The 13,757-nt window shown below is 51.7% G+C and overlaps 2 long non-coding RNA genes across 3 annotated transcripts; one reads left to right on the forward strand and one right to left on the reverse strand.

Annotated features, from left to right (window-relative positions):
• Nucleotides 1-3,419: 3,419 nt before the first annotated feature.
• Nucleotides 3,420-5,759, reverse strand: LOC121012993 (uncharacterized). The gene is made up of 4 exons (XR_005782444.1): nt 5,453-5,759; nt 5,130-5,225; nt 4,369-4,619; nt 3,420-3,805 (listed from the first exon to the last, which is right to left on the reverse strand). It is a non-coding gene; the product is annotated as an uncharacterized LOC121012993 (long non-coding RNA).
• Nucleotides 5,760-6,886: 1,127 nt separating this feature from the next.
• On the forward strand, nt 6,887-12,710 carry LOC121012994 (uncharacterized). Of its 2 annotated transcripts, XR_005782446.1 has the most exons (3): nt 6,887-6,940; nt 9,033-9,779; nt 12,067-12,710. It is a non-coding gene; the product is annotated as an uncharacterized LOC121012994 (long non-coding RNA). The 2 variants fall into 2 exon arrangements; XR_005782445.1 differs by lacking the exon at nt 6,887-6,940 and having other exon boundaries at nt 8,023-9,779.
• The last annotated feature ends 1,047 nt before the right edge of the window (nt 12,711-13,757 follow it).

The following is a 13,757-nucleotide window of genomic DNA, read 5'->3' on the forward strand; positions in this document are numbered from 1 at the left end:
TTGGGGCCGCCGAGAGCTGAGGTCGGTGGGAAGGTACTCAGATTTGCCCTTAGAACTCCTGCACTGGCACTTGTTTGGGGGGGGGGGCAGGCTGGGGGTGAGGGACCAGGCAAGGGCTATGGTTGGCACTGGGCGTAGAGACCACTTCGGAAACTGTAGCCATGAGCAGTGACTGTGACGCTGGGAGGAAGGAGGGGACCTGAAACTATCTAGGAATGAAGTGAACAAGTAGCAGGTGGTGGGTAAGGGAATCAAGGGACGGAGGACCAGCCATTACTGGTGCCAGCCATGCAGCCTGCCAGTTTGGAGGCAAGGAGTCGAATTCAGCTTTGAGTTGGTTCTGGGATAACCTGGTGGGGACCCCAGTGGGCAAATGGTTGCCGGGATTTGGAGCTCAGGAGAGGGGACCTGGGGCCAGAGCTGAACTTTACAGACGGTCCTGTACTGGTAAAGGAGACCTGCTACAGTCAGGCATTTAGGGGACTCTTAGTGCTACCACCTGTGACCTTGGGCAAATTGTTTTCCTCTCAGGGCCTCAGTTTCCTCCCCTGCACAATGTGGATTGCAGTGGTGGCTCTGTGCTCAGAACAGTGTCTGGTGCATAGAAGTGCCCCAAGTGTGTTAGTGCTTTATCATGGCTCCCCGGGGCTCTCCGGGATGTTAGTGTGTGTGGGGGGGGGGGGGAAGGCTGACGAGCGGATGAGATGGCCAGCGTGACAGTTGTGAGTGAGTGGGGAGAGGGGGAGGACAGCTGTGGCCCAGAGCACGTAGGGCTGTTTTCTGAGTATCTGAGGCAGAACAAATCACGGGGCTGTGGCTTAACATCTCTTAAAAACAAACGCTCACCAGCCCTTCTAAGTATATCAAACGACTTAGTTTTAGGAGCAGACCCAATTCAACATGGACTCTTCATGTTTCCAAATGAACAAACTGACACTACAAATACCAGGCAGAACATTTTTAAGGTGCCTGGGGACCAGAGCCTCGCCCCCAAAATGGCTATTAGCCAGCTGCGGGGAGCCACCCACCGTCTCTGAACCTGAGTTAACTCATCATGAAATGAGTTGGTCAGGTCAGAATCGTTGCTCAGCTTGCTTTAGTCCGAAAAATGTAGTTCTAAAGGCAGCCACCTGTTAGGCTGGTTTCAGTTACTTGGTGTACTTGAGTGAAATGACAAGTCTTCTGTAAAAGCATGTACAGGTGGAGGACAGAGGAGAGGCTTTGAGGAGGCAGCAGGCAGGGAACCAAAGCAGGAGGGGAGGGGCCAGTGTGGCAGAGGGCGGGGGTGGATGGTGCTCAGGTCAAGGGATCCTGTAGCCCCGGGCAGGGAGGGTGGGTCAGCGGTGGGCAGCCGGGGCTGGGACCTCCAGCTCATGAGGTGGACACGCCCACACCCCCCCCTCCCCCCCAATGGCAGACCCCCATCGCTGCCTCCTTGTATCTGCCATCTGTTGGGGGAAGCGAGACATTGAGCAAGTCCCCAGAATGAGTGAAATGATGCTAAGGCCATGTGGGCAAGTTCCCGAATTTCTCCCAACTTAGGTTTCCTTCTGTATAAAATGGGCGTACAAGTGTTTAACTCAGGTGGCGTTATGAGAGTAACCGTGCTCACAGGGTAGATCTCTTGATACCTGGCGGGGCTTGCAGAGATGCACAGAGTACAATGGAAGTTAGTAAATGAGGACACGGGGACTAAGGGAAAACCGGATGATGGAAAGGTCAATTAATCTCCAAATCGCACATGGATGGGCCCTCTAGTTTCTAGCAGTGGGCTGCAAATTCAGTTCTGAGCTTCTAGGCTATCTAACAAAGAAGGAAATACAAGTCTGAGCCTATGGCTTATGATTAAAACGCTTCCTCTGGTCCTTCATCGGGTAGCCTCTTCTATTCCCTCCAGCCCGCGCACCCTGGGGCACAGAGAAGCCACACTCCTCCCTTTCTCGGGCCAGTCATTTTCCCCTGCCTTCTCCTTCTTTCATCTGGGCTCAGCTGGCCCGCCTTCCCCCATCTCCCAACTCCATTCGGGGTGGGGGGTGGGTGGGGATGGGGGGACGCTCCTGCTCACCCAGGGCATTTGATACACAGTAGGCACTCAGAAAATACTGGAAGGATGAATAGATTTGCACATCTTGCCCTGTCCTGAGAGCTCTGTGTCAGGCTCCCCACAATCCCTAGAAAAGGGCCACTGTAATGGTGTGGGTGACTCACAACAGCCCACGGCCTGGCTCCTGGGATTGAATAAAAAGGTGATCCAGGAGAACCAGAAAGAGGTTGATGGCCTAGTGGTTCCAGCAAGACTCGCTGAGGAACATATTCTCAGGTGATGAGTACCGAGGTAGGCGGGAGTTGCCTGAACAGGAGGGGGAAATTGTGAGTTTAAGAGACTTTACATAACACCTGCAAAAGGCATATCAAGAAACCTGCTTTCTGTTACCACCCCTTGTAAGGCGCATCTGTAGAAGTTGGTGAGATCTGGGGAAATAAACAAAAGATCAACCCCAGAAAAGAGAAGCCAGAGAATGGTACCAACCCATAATGAATAGACTCAGGGGACATATTCTAGGGCAAAGGTCACAGAGGCGAAGTACCAGTGACAAATCTGAATTATCTGCAATGTGGACAGATGACAGGCAATCAGAAGTTGACACGGTGAAAGCATTCAGACTTGCCAGCCCGGGAAGATGTTGCGATGAACCTCATGGTGGATGTTCCCGGGCCCTTCAAAATCATAGCGAGCACTCCACGCCAATGTTTCACAACTGGAGACTTCCAAGGACTTTTAATAATTATACGTATACCTCATTATAGACATATAATTGGATTCTAAGCTTCTTGGAAACGGAAGAACGTGTCCTTTTCACGCGTTCCCCATAGTACCCGTTCCAGACTCTTCGCTTCATGCTTGCCGGTTGCATTCGATCAGAGGAAAAGAATTGGAGAGGTGCGGTTTTCAGAGGCAGGGAAGGCGTGCTAAACTTAATGTCATAGGCTTGCATTTCAGATAGGGTAAAAGAATTATTCACTTGAAAAAATATTCACCACCGCATGACAAAAGTGATCTGGAACCTGTGTTAAAGATGACTTAGGGGTTTTAGACAGTGATGTGTTTCACGAGTCACCGTAGTGAAATGATTTTGAGGAAGAGCCTCTGGATGGATGGGCTCCATTCATGAAAATGTGTCATGGCCCAAGTCCTCCACTGGTCAAACCACATCTGGAGTAATACGTCCTATTCTGGGCCCCCATGTCTTACATATGCGATGGGTAAACCCAGAATGCGTTCAGGAAATGATGTTGAGGAAGGAGAAGGCCCTCCAAGTCGTGAGATGTGGGAAGTAAGATCCCATTTATGTTGTCATCCACCTTCTCACCCAAACTGGCACTTTGGTACGAATTCTAGACTCTTTCACTCCCCTCAATCCCTCCTGCATCCCAGCATTGCCCTCCTTCCCGCGTGTCCCCAGCTGAGCTCTGCACGCCCACCAGGTCACCCCAGGCTCTGCCGTAGCCCCCTTCCTCCCAGGCCTGCTCACCTCCACCTGTCCTCTACATGGCTCTCAGGGTGAGCTTTCTAAAATGCACATCTGTTCGTGTCACTTCCTGCTTAACCCCCTTCATGAATGCTCGTACATTCGGCATCTGACCCAAGCCCACTGTTAGAGCCTTATCCAATTTCTGCCCACTTCGCCAGCACCAGACCACAAACCCAGCCGGTCCCTCAATATGCCATCCGCTTTCTCCCCTCCATACTTTTGCACATGCGGTTTTCTTTGCGTGTTGAACCGGGACAGAAGCTCAACTCCAACTAACTTAAAAGGAGAAGTGATCATACATGCAGCATATGCCCGAACATACAGTAACCCGGAACATAAACTATTTCCCAGTAAAATGAGTCTCTGCCTTGCCTCCATTTCCCCCCTAGGTTGGATATTTACACTTACTGGGGAAAGGGGAGAGATGGCAGCCGACAGTTCTAATTTCACAACCTCCCAGCAACCAGAATTCAGAGGCAAAAGACAGTTTGGTCCTTAGCTGGAGATTCTCACGTAAGAGTCCGTGGGGCCGAACTTTGGCCCTTCCCTGAGCCAATCACTGTGGCCAGGGGATTAAAGACTCACTCTGATTGGTCCCTGCAGCAGAGGGGCGGAGCACCATGTCCGGGACCAACCAGGACCCTTTCTGCAGGGAGGGAAACAGAGAGGGTGGTTCCCAAGGAAGGGTGTTGGGCAGAAAGAGTGTCTTCTCCCTGGCGAGCCATCCCTAACCCTACGCGGAGAGGCAAGTGCTTCTTTGCAGGTGCTTCCAGAAGTCCTCGTTAATACCTCTCTGCCAGCATGGGGGTACCTGTGGGTTTTTTGGATTACATACCTGGCCATCCATGGAATAGAAGTTCCTGGAGGGCAGAGATTTTGTTAGCACGGGTCATGCTCTGTCTGAACTCCATAGTCACTCTCCGCCCCCGTCACCCTGCTTTCCCATGTGGACTGCGTCATGGCACCCTGGGCCTGGTAGGCCAGCGCGTTCGTTGGCAGGAGATGAGAAACAGAGAGGACAGTGAGGCTGAGATGTTCATCCCTCCGGCTCCTTCCCTGCAGGATTACTGTGAACAGGCTGCCTCCCTGAACGGAAGGCGACAGCTCCTGTCAGAAAGGCCTCTCCACGTGGCTTTGGGCTCTGGAAACACCTCCCTTCCCTCACCCCTTCCAGCCTTGCGATGCTGTTCACAGCCCCGGGTTCTGCACTATCTCTTTCGGTTTCCCTATAGCCTGCCTACTAGATAAATAGCTCCTTTATTAAACTCTCCTCGTATTACCCAATTAGGCATGCCACCTGGTTCCTGCCGGGACCCTGCCTAACACAGTGTTCTCTATTCATCTTTGTTTCTCCGGGGCCAGAACAGCGCCTTCCATGCCACGGACACTTAATAAATCCGAGGATTAAGAAATGATTCAACGTGGGCTGGATATAGGAGTGTTGAGTCCTCCGTGGAAAATGTACCCAGGGAGTAGCTTTCATTTTTTGGGGGGCGGGAGGGGGGGGCCAGGATTCATATTAAGAAACATAGCTACTACTGCAGTGCTGTAGACACACGCACGTTTGAATGAGAAGTTTGGTGAAGCAATGCCTACCTTTGCCGTGTGCGACACACTGCGATATTCTCTATTTCGTTCTGTTCTGTGTCAAGTTCAAATTCCGCTTGTGGTCTGCTCAATTGATTTCATGACCTGAAAAATAATTCCAACCCACAGCTTAAGCAGCACTGGCCCAGTGACCTTCAGCATTCCCTCCATCCCGGAGAGTCTGTGACTCCAACGGTAGAATTTAAGGCATCATGAATGAGAATGCAATAGTGTCACAGCGATGGTGCATCTAACGGGACTTGGCTTCACGGCCTTGAAAAAAAAATCAAACAACATCGCCATTCTATCTTCAGGTTTTCGGAGAATCTTACCCCAAGTTGGCCTTTTTTTAGGTTTGGCCCAGTTTGCGGGGAAGGGCAAGTGAAAGCTCTTCAAACACGCCGGTGTGTATGAGTGATTTTAAGCATCTGTTTCATGGAAGTCAATGTCGGGGATCACTGGAGTGCTCTGGAGCGAGCCTGGAGAGGACAGCTCGTCTCGAGTGCCTGTCCGAGGGTTCCTGGGCCTCTCCTCTGTGCCCTTGCTGCCAACAGCAGCTCTTCTCCTCCTCAGCAGAGGCATTTCGTAGTGCCCTGCTTATCTGTGGAGCTTGACCAAGAGGACACCCAGGCCGGCCTATGTCACGGGGGCTGGTAGCGGCCAGGGCCATGCAGCCCACTTGCAATCGTCTCACTGTTTCAAGCCCAGCCCAAGTCTGCGGCCCTCTCCACCTCAAAGACTGTAGGATTCTATTTTAAACACTGAGTTCTACGTTCTCTAAAATCGACTCTCCCTTCCCGGCTCACCATCTGTCATTCGCCTGGGATCTGAACCGTAAAGCCAAGTAGAGGAGAAGATGGTAATAGCTCTTCCTTAGCTGCGAGTTGGAATCAAATCCTCGACCCCTGTCCTCAGTCGGACATCACCTCTCGGCCAAGTTCTCGAGAGAGGTAAATACAAAAAAGACAATGCCAGGTAGGCGGGCCTGTGACCAGATGGGGCTCCAGAGTGGAGGCTTGGTGAGCTGTGCAGGCGAGCTGTCATTCATTTGTTTATTCGTTGTCATTCTTTCAAAAAATTCATATCAGCAGCACCTACAATATGCCAGCCATGGGGGAGAGAACGGTGAGGAAAAAACAATGTCCCTGTCGTGGTGAAGCTTGTTATGTTCTGGCAGGGGAGTCCGAAAAGAAACAAATAAATATCTGAATGCCAACCCAGGAGATGGTAGTAAGTGCTATGAAGAAAGTAAATCTAGGTAAGGTGGGTGCTAGGCAGTGTGTGAGTGTGTGTGTGTGTGTGTGTGTGTGTGTGCGCACATGCACATGGGCACATTATTTTAGTGATGTTAGTAAGGGTTCTTTGAGGATGTGACATCTGAGGAGAGAGCCTGGTGGGTTTGAGCCAGGGAGATACCTGGGGGAAAAGCGTCTGGTGAGAGGAACAGCATATGCAAAATCCTTGAGACCATGAAGAAGATTCCTTATGCCTGGTTAGGGGGGCGGGGAGTGGAACAGAGGTAGGCCTGGGGCCTGGAACCCCAGCAGGCTGAGAAGCCTTGTCTGTACTTCTCCACCACAGCCCATGCGAAACCTTGGCCACTTTTGACCCAAAGACTCAACAATTTTTTTTTAGTGTTTATTTATTTTGAGACAGAGAGAGACAGAGAGAGACAGAGAGAGACAGAAGATCCCAAGCAGACTCCATGCTGTCAGCGCAGAGCCCGGCGTGGGGGCCGATCGATCTCCCAAGCTGTGACATCATGACCTGGACCGAAATCAAGAGTGGCCTGAGCCACATCAACAATTTTTAAAACTATTGTGAGTAAAATACGCGTCACATGAAATTTGCCATCTCAACCGTTTTGAAGTGTACGGGTCAGTGGCATTAAATGCATTCACATTGTTGTGAAACCATCATCGCCATCCATCTCCAGAAATGTCCGGAAGAAGACACCCAATGTCTTGTGGGTGTCTTGTCTCGACACCCATCAGCCGACAACTCCCCACTCCTCCTCCCCCAGCCCCTGGCACCCACCATTCTGCTTTCTGTTGCCAGGACTCTGACTACTCTAGGTACCCCATACAAGTGCAATCATACGGTATCTGTCTTTTTGTGACTGCCTTATTTCACTTAGTGTCATGTTCTCAAGGTTCATTCATGTGGCATGTGTCAGAACGTTTCCTGCCTTCGTAAGGCTGGACAATACTCCATTGGATGTGCAGACCACGTTTTGCTTATCAGTTCATCCACCGAAGGATACTGGGTTGCTTCCACGTGTTGGTTATTGTGAATCATGCTGTCTTGAGCACGGGTGCGCAAATATCTCGAGTCCCTGCTTTCCATTCTTTGGGGTATATGCCCAGGAGTGGATGAGCAATTGTAGATCACTTTTCCTTTGAGGTGAACAACGGTTGTTTGTGGGTGGCTCCTGAGAATTATATCACCTATTGTTTTTAAAGGTTATTTATTTTGAGAAAGAGAGAGAGAGAGAGAGAGAGAGAGAAAGTAGGGGAGGGGCAGAGAGAGAAAGAATCCCAAGTAGGCTCCGCACTGTCAGTGGAGAGCCTCACTTGGGGCTTGAACTCATGAAGAATCGTGAGATCATGACCTGAGCTGAAGTCAGACACTTAACTGACTGACGCCCCTGAATTTTGTCACCTATTAAGGTGTGCGGCCGTTGTCTGTTCGCATGGGTCTCTCCCCGCTGGACTGTAGGTTCCTGGTGGCCAGGGAACCGTGTTCAACATTCCCACACCCTGATGCCATGGAGGGCCCACAGTCTGCCCTCTGAAAGGCTTATGAACGGAACAAATCTGGTCAGGGCTGTTGCTGAGGGCGTGGTGCTGAGCCCTCCTGCCCCGGCTCGCGTGTATTTTTATACATGGGGTTTTTCTGATTTTGTTTGCAAGGGAAAAACCGTCCCTAAAATAATAACAATAATAATAAAAAAAAAAAAAAAAAAACGAATATAATCCAGTTCCCTGTGGGAAAACCGGAAACCCACTGAGGGCTGGTGATCTGCCAGGCATCCTGGCGTAGTTAGTGGGCCAGCCAGGATCCGAACCCATGGTCCCCATTCTCTAATTGGCCTTGCTGCCACACGGCCTTCTCCACGAAAGGCGATTGTCCTCTGTGGTTTCCCCCCTTGCTCTCTGCCTGTCTCCTCCCTCAGAAGACAGGGCAGACCCCTCCCCAGAGCCAGCCCGGCTCTGGGTCGGGGCCCTGCCAGGTCGGGCAGCCCAGCATGGAGTCGGTGGGGCTGCCATAAACAGGGGAGTGTGCTTCCTTTCCCACAAGCTTGAATGGAGTGAGGGGGGACTCAGCCCCCGGGCCCCTCCAGGCAGCCCCAGTGCAGGGTAGCTCAGCTGATCTCCAGATGGCCCAGCAAGAGGAAAACTTGATGAAGGTCTTCATTCTCTGAGGCCTTTCCTTCCCTGAGGAGAGGGTTCGCTTCCTGGGAAACCGTAGACGAGGCCGCGTGAGAGAGACAGAGGTCCAAGTTGTGGGGGGGTGGGGGGGGGGTGTAAAAGCGTGTGTGAGAAAACCCACGGCGCGGGGCAAGGGTGGGGTAGAGACCGAGGCAGCAGAGAGGAGAAGTGATGCAAAGAAACAACCTTCCTCAGAGAGTTTTGGGAGCTAAGTGTCCTGAAGAGAACTTGGAACTGTACCTGGCACGGTAAGTGCCATGTGGACGTTGTTGATTATTGCAGAGGTGGAGAGTGTGGTGGACGAGAGAGAGGAAGGGAAGTGGGGGGGGGGGGGGGGGGTGGGGCGGGCAGGAGCTGATCCCGGAAGCCCCAGAGATGCAAGGAAAGGTGGAATCTGGGCGGGGCTCCCTTGTCTGGCTCTTCTCCCATGAAGCTGACTCTGTTCCTCTTCCTCTCTCATTGTATTTTTAAATCTAAATAGCGCAGCCTCCGTTGTGTGAAGGAACACGATTTTCTGGATTCCCTGAAGCGCCTCAGCACACTGTGCGTTGAGAGTCTGCCTGGCAACAGCCATCTAGGTCCCAGGGATGGTGACGGAGGGGCCTGGTGGCCACATACCGCCTCAGCCCTAATAGTAAAGATTCCGCGGTGCGCCTGAGCCTTCGTGCCTGCCCTCCTACCCCTGTAAACCCTCTGGGTCTCCTCCCACCTTTGGCCGGAGGGAACCCCTTCCCAGATTGCGTCGGATTGAGGGTGAAGCCCACACAGCCCGGGGCTCCCTGGGCGGAGATGGGTCCTGGCCCTTCCGGGCCCTGACGACGCTGTGCGGCTGGAGCTCCGTCCCCCACCTGTGCCTTGAGGCCCTGCCCCACTTTGTGATGGCTCTGAAAGGTCAAGGGCGGGACACGGGTCTACACTGATTTTCAATCTGGGCCATCACAGGGGGCCTTTTTGGGTCAACGTTTAAAAAATGTGATCTCCTCTCTCCGTGGAGGCTGAGAAGCGTCCCAAGGAGGGTTTCTACCCCAGCGGGGCCGGCTCCTGCGCTGGCGGCCTGGAAAACACTGCTGTCCCCGGCATCGTCCTGGTGCCCGGAGCTGCTGGTGGCTGCACGAACAGAACCTCGGCCCCAAGCAAAGGGCAGATCGCCAGGCCCAGTGACCGTCTGCGTCAGCCCCATACCCTCTCAGGCTGCGGGAGATCATCCAGAAGCTTTCGGGCCTCTCAGGTGAGACAATGCAAGAGCTGGCTTGGCTTGGGGAAGGGGACAGGGTGCAGCCTGCGCTGGACTGAGGGGGGGACGCTGGAGACCAGCCAGCGGGCCACAGCTCGTGCAGTTTGAAGAGGCAATGCTAATTGAACACCCAAGTCCAGGGGAGAGAATAAGTAGTCGTGTTAGACACAGAGTAGCGATAACTGCTCCTTGGTGAGAGACTGAGACGGACAGAGGCAGAAAGAGGCACCCCCGGCCCCCTCAAGGGACATTTGTCAAGGTGGCTTACTAGGGAAAAGCACGAGCCCTCGCTTTCAGGGCTGCTTTGATGGCTGGTCCTCTGTCACTCTGCCCAGCCTCCCTGTGGCATTGGTGCGCAGGGGAGGCTGTGCGCTGGCTTCCTCTTGTCCCGGGTGCAAATGGCAGCAAATCCCAAGCTGGGTGATTACATCAGTGACTTTCCCCCTCCTCAGCCCCTGGGGAGGCTGGCCAGGTTGGAAAGCAGCAGGAATCTTTTCCAACACAAATAAACGATAATTTTAGGTAGCGGCCCTGATTGTAGAAAATGGGGAGAGGCATCTTTTAGGTTTCGCTCAGGTTGAGAGGGTTTGGAGCTAAGCCCAGTCCCTTCAGGGCTGCAGGCCAGCCCAAGAGACTGAGAGCTGGAGAGATGTCCCTTGAAATACAGGTTTGGTGACTTCTGCCAGTAAATGACCTTAATTCACAGAACTGCACGCTCCTGCTCGGTTTCCATCCTCTGCTTTTTGCAGCAAAGAAACCCCCCCCGGCCAGGTTCTCCACCGTATTAGGCAGGGAACAAATGGAGTATTTTCCTACTATGTAAAAAGCCTGAGTTTTCCCACATACAGAGCACGGAACAATGCCACCAACCTCTCTCCTTTTATTTTCCCAAAACACCTACCAGAAGAGAGGGCAAACTCCGATTTAGTGGAGGTCTGCCTAATAAACAGATACCTTTTGTGCCACCATCGTATTGAAAGTCGTCTTGTGTTCTGGCAACCACCTTGACTTCCTCAAAGGACAATTAGATTGTGCCCCCAGGACCAGTGTGAAAGGTGGGGGGGGGGGTTCCCGAGGATGCCAGATGCTGTGGGCCCCACGACGTGACTTCGTGCTCGTGAAGCCTTTAAGGAGCCTACGAGCCCAGGAAGCAGCCCCAGGCCCCGGCTCTCTGCTCGTCCTGAGCTCCGAAGACACGCTCAGTCCGCAGCATCTAGCGCCCGTTTCCTGCGTCTTACTCCGACAATCCTGTTCACGCCTTACTGCCAGAAATGTACCTTTGTTCTGTTCTCGCTCGTCCCCCGCCACCACCAGCTTATCCAGCCTGAAGATGTTTATCAAAATGATAGTTAAGATGCAAGACAGAGGAGAAATAAGCCTTTCTCTCATACAGAAAGGATACAGGTCTCAGAACTGGACACGTTTCTCCCATCCTTCCTGAGGACGCGTCCCTCTGGGATGTGGTTCTGGAGTGAAGGTCGAGAGTGTGGGAGGTGGGACAGGCAGGGCCTGTGGCCTGGCCCAAGCAAATCACGTCCGGGGATTCCGAGTGGGGGATAAGGCGAATCACTGAAATGTCGGAAAATCTCTGCCCTCCCGCCGTTTTCTTCTCCCTCCTTCCTCCCTCCCTTCCCCCTCCTTTCGTTCCTCGCTATCTTCCTTTCCTCCCCCAGCCCCCCTTCCCCATCCTTTTGGAATCTCCAGCTCCATGTGAGTTGACCACATGTCCTGCATCCACTCCCTTCAGGAGTGACCTATGAGGAGACTGGAAGATGCCAAACATTCAATGAGAGTGAAACCAGCAGTCGGTCAGCCTCTTAACAGATTCCGATGGTCCTCCAGAGCCCAGAGCCATTCTCAGTCTCGCCTAACCTCTGTTACTGATTATGAATAACAATAATATAGATAATCATGGCACCGAGGTACTATCTGAACTTTGAATTCTCTCCATCAGCTGGAATGGATTGCATTGACCCATCCACACTTTCCCACTTGCCCACACTGGGCATTCTTGCTGCTGAGAGCGTGTTGTTCTAAGATAGGGTCCTGGTAGGGGTAGGATTTTGAATGTGAGTCTTTTTTTTTTTTTTTTTTTCTTTAACCTATGCAGTCCCCACCTGTCCTGAGTAGCAATTATTATTATATCATTATATGGTTGCAGCAATGATCACATATATAATTGTATGCATAGATGTAATTACGTGCATATATAATCTGCATACATTTTACAGTTTTTTCAAAGCAATGTCACACACATCATATCATTTGCTTCCCACGACAGCCCTGTGATGCGAGAGGGCAGGACATCTTCAAACGTATGGCTGAGGACATTTCAAGGTCCAGAGAAAAGAGTGATGGGCAGAAGCCATGGCGAGAAGCCAATGGCCTGATTTCTGGTCCTGGGCCATTTCTACAATTCAGTTCTGCCCCGCCCCCCCCTCAACACCACCACTCCAGTCTTGCTGAAAGTATGTATTCACCAAGAGGCTACCACTTGCTGACTCATTCATTCATTCCTTTCATGAACCATTATGGAGCTCCAGGCACTGTTGTATGTCTGGAATACACAGCAGTGAAAATAAAAATGAAACAAAACCCAAACCAGCCCTTTCTGTTCGTTATGATTAGGCCCTGTTAAGGGCAGTGCCGTGATAAAGAGCTCAGAGGCTGGGGCCCGGCTGCCTGGGTCTGAGTCCCAGCTCCCCTGGTCACCAGCAGCAGCCTCTCTGGCAAGTTTTTCAAACCTTCTGCGTCTCAGTGTCTTCTTCGTAAGTCAAGGATAATTATAGTACCTCCCTGAGGGCTGTTTAGTGCGGTGGACACGAGGGTACAAGTGTATTCTCACGAGTACCTGAGTCGTCTCTGGCACACAGCAAGCCCTCCAGAAAAGCTACTGGCGGGTCCAACCGATCTTATGGGGGGGCTGAAAAACCTAAATACGTGTGAAGATTGTAAAATGCTTAAGAATACATTGCAGTAAAATTTGGGTGATGACTCTACGCTTGTTTCTTTTTTTCTTTTCTTTTTTTTCTTTTATTTATTTTTGAGAGACAGCACAAGTGGGAGAGGGGCAGAGAGCGAGGGAGACACAGAGTCCGAAGCAGGCTCCGGGCTCCGAGCTGTCAGCGCAGAGCCCGACGTGGGGCTCGGACCCACGAATCATGAGATCATGACCTGAGCCGAAGTTGGACGCTTAATCGACTGAGCCACCCAGGCGCCCCTACGCTTATTTCTTTCTGGCCTTTTCTTTTTAGCAGTGACTTACCTTCCCTTCTCTGCACCTCCTTTCATCTTCTCCCACCAAGAAGAAATGGATTAGTTATACCAATCTCATGGCCCGTTTAAAAACTATTCATGTGGGCTTTTCTTCTGGAGCTCTATGCAGTTCTACTAAGTTCTCATTGTGTCCCTGATGCAATTATTTAAAGTTTGTGTCCGTCCAAGTAAGATAAAAATAGAAGTCTGCGTATAGGTGTGTATACTGAGGACTTTCAAGAGGTCAGTGGTACAGTTTATGCCTCTGTTTTGACAGCATTATGAACATCCGAGGCTGAAACTTTCTAGTTACTTCACAGATGGAACTTGACTCCAGGCATCTCCCCCGGCCCCACCATTAAGGGGCTGGCTTGGCTTTGCCCAGGGTCCCATCTGATGCCCCACTCACCCTGGGGCACAGATAGGATTGATATCCTTGGGTGTTCTCACAGCTCTGCCGAGGCAAGTCAGTTACCTGTATCACTTTTATTGTTTAAATTCTGAATTTCTTAGGAGAGTCTGCCTTATGCTGTGGACAAGGGGCTTGTGAAAGTGCAAAACTTTCCAACTGAATCCAGTGTCTCTCGAGATGACAGTTTGTGCATCAATCCGTGGGCAGGTTGACCGTACGTCCTGATCTGCCCAGGACAGTCACCATTTACGTTTGGTGTCCTGGTATGATTATTTATAGTACCCCATTTCGTGCCTACAAGTATC

This window comes from Herpailurus yagouaroundi, unplaced genomic scaffold, assembly GCF_014898765.1.
Source record: "Herpailurus yagouaroundi ecotype Mexico unplaced genomic scaffold, PumYag 197, whole genome shotgun sequence".
Classification (NCBI taxonomy): domain Eukaryota; kingdom Metazoa; phylum Chordata; class Mammalia; order Carnivora; family Felidae; genus Herpailurus; species Herpailurus yagouaroundi.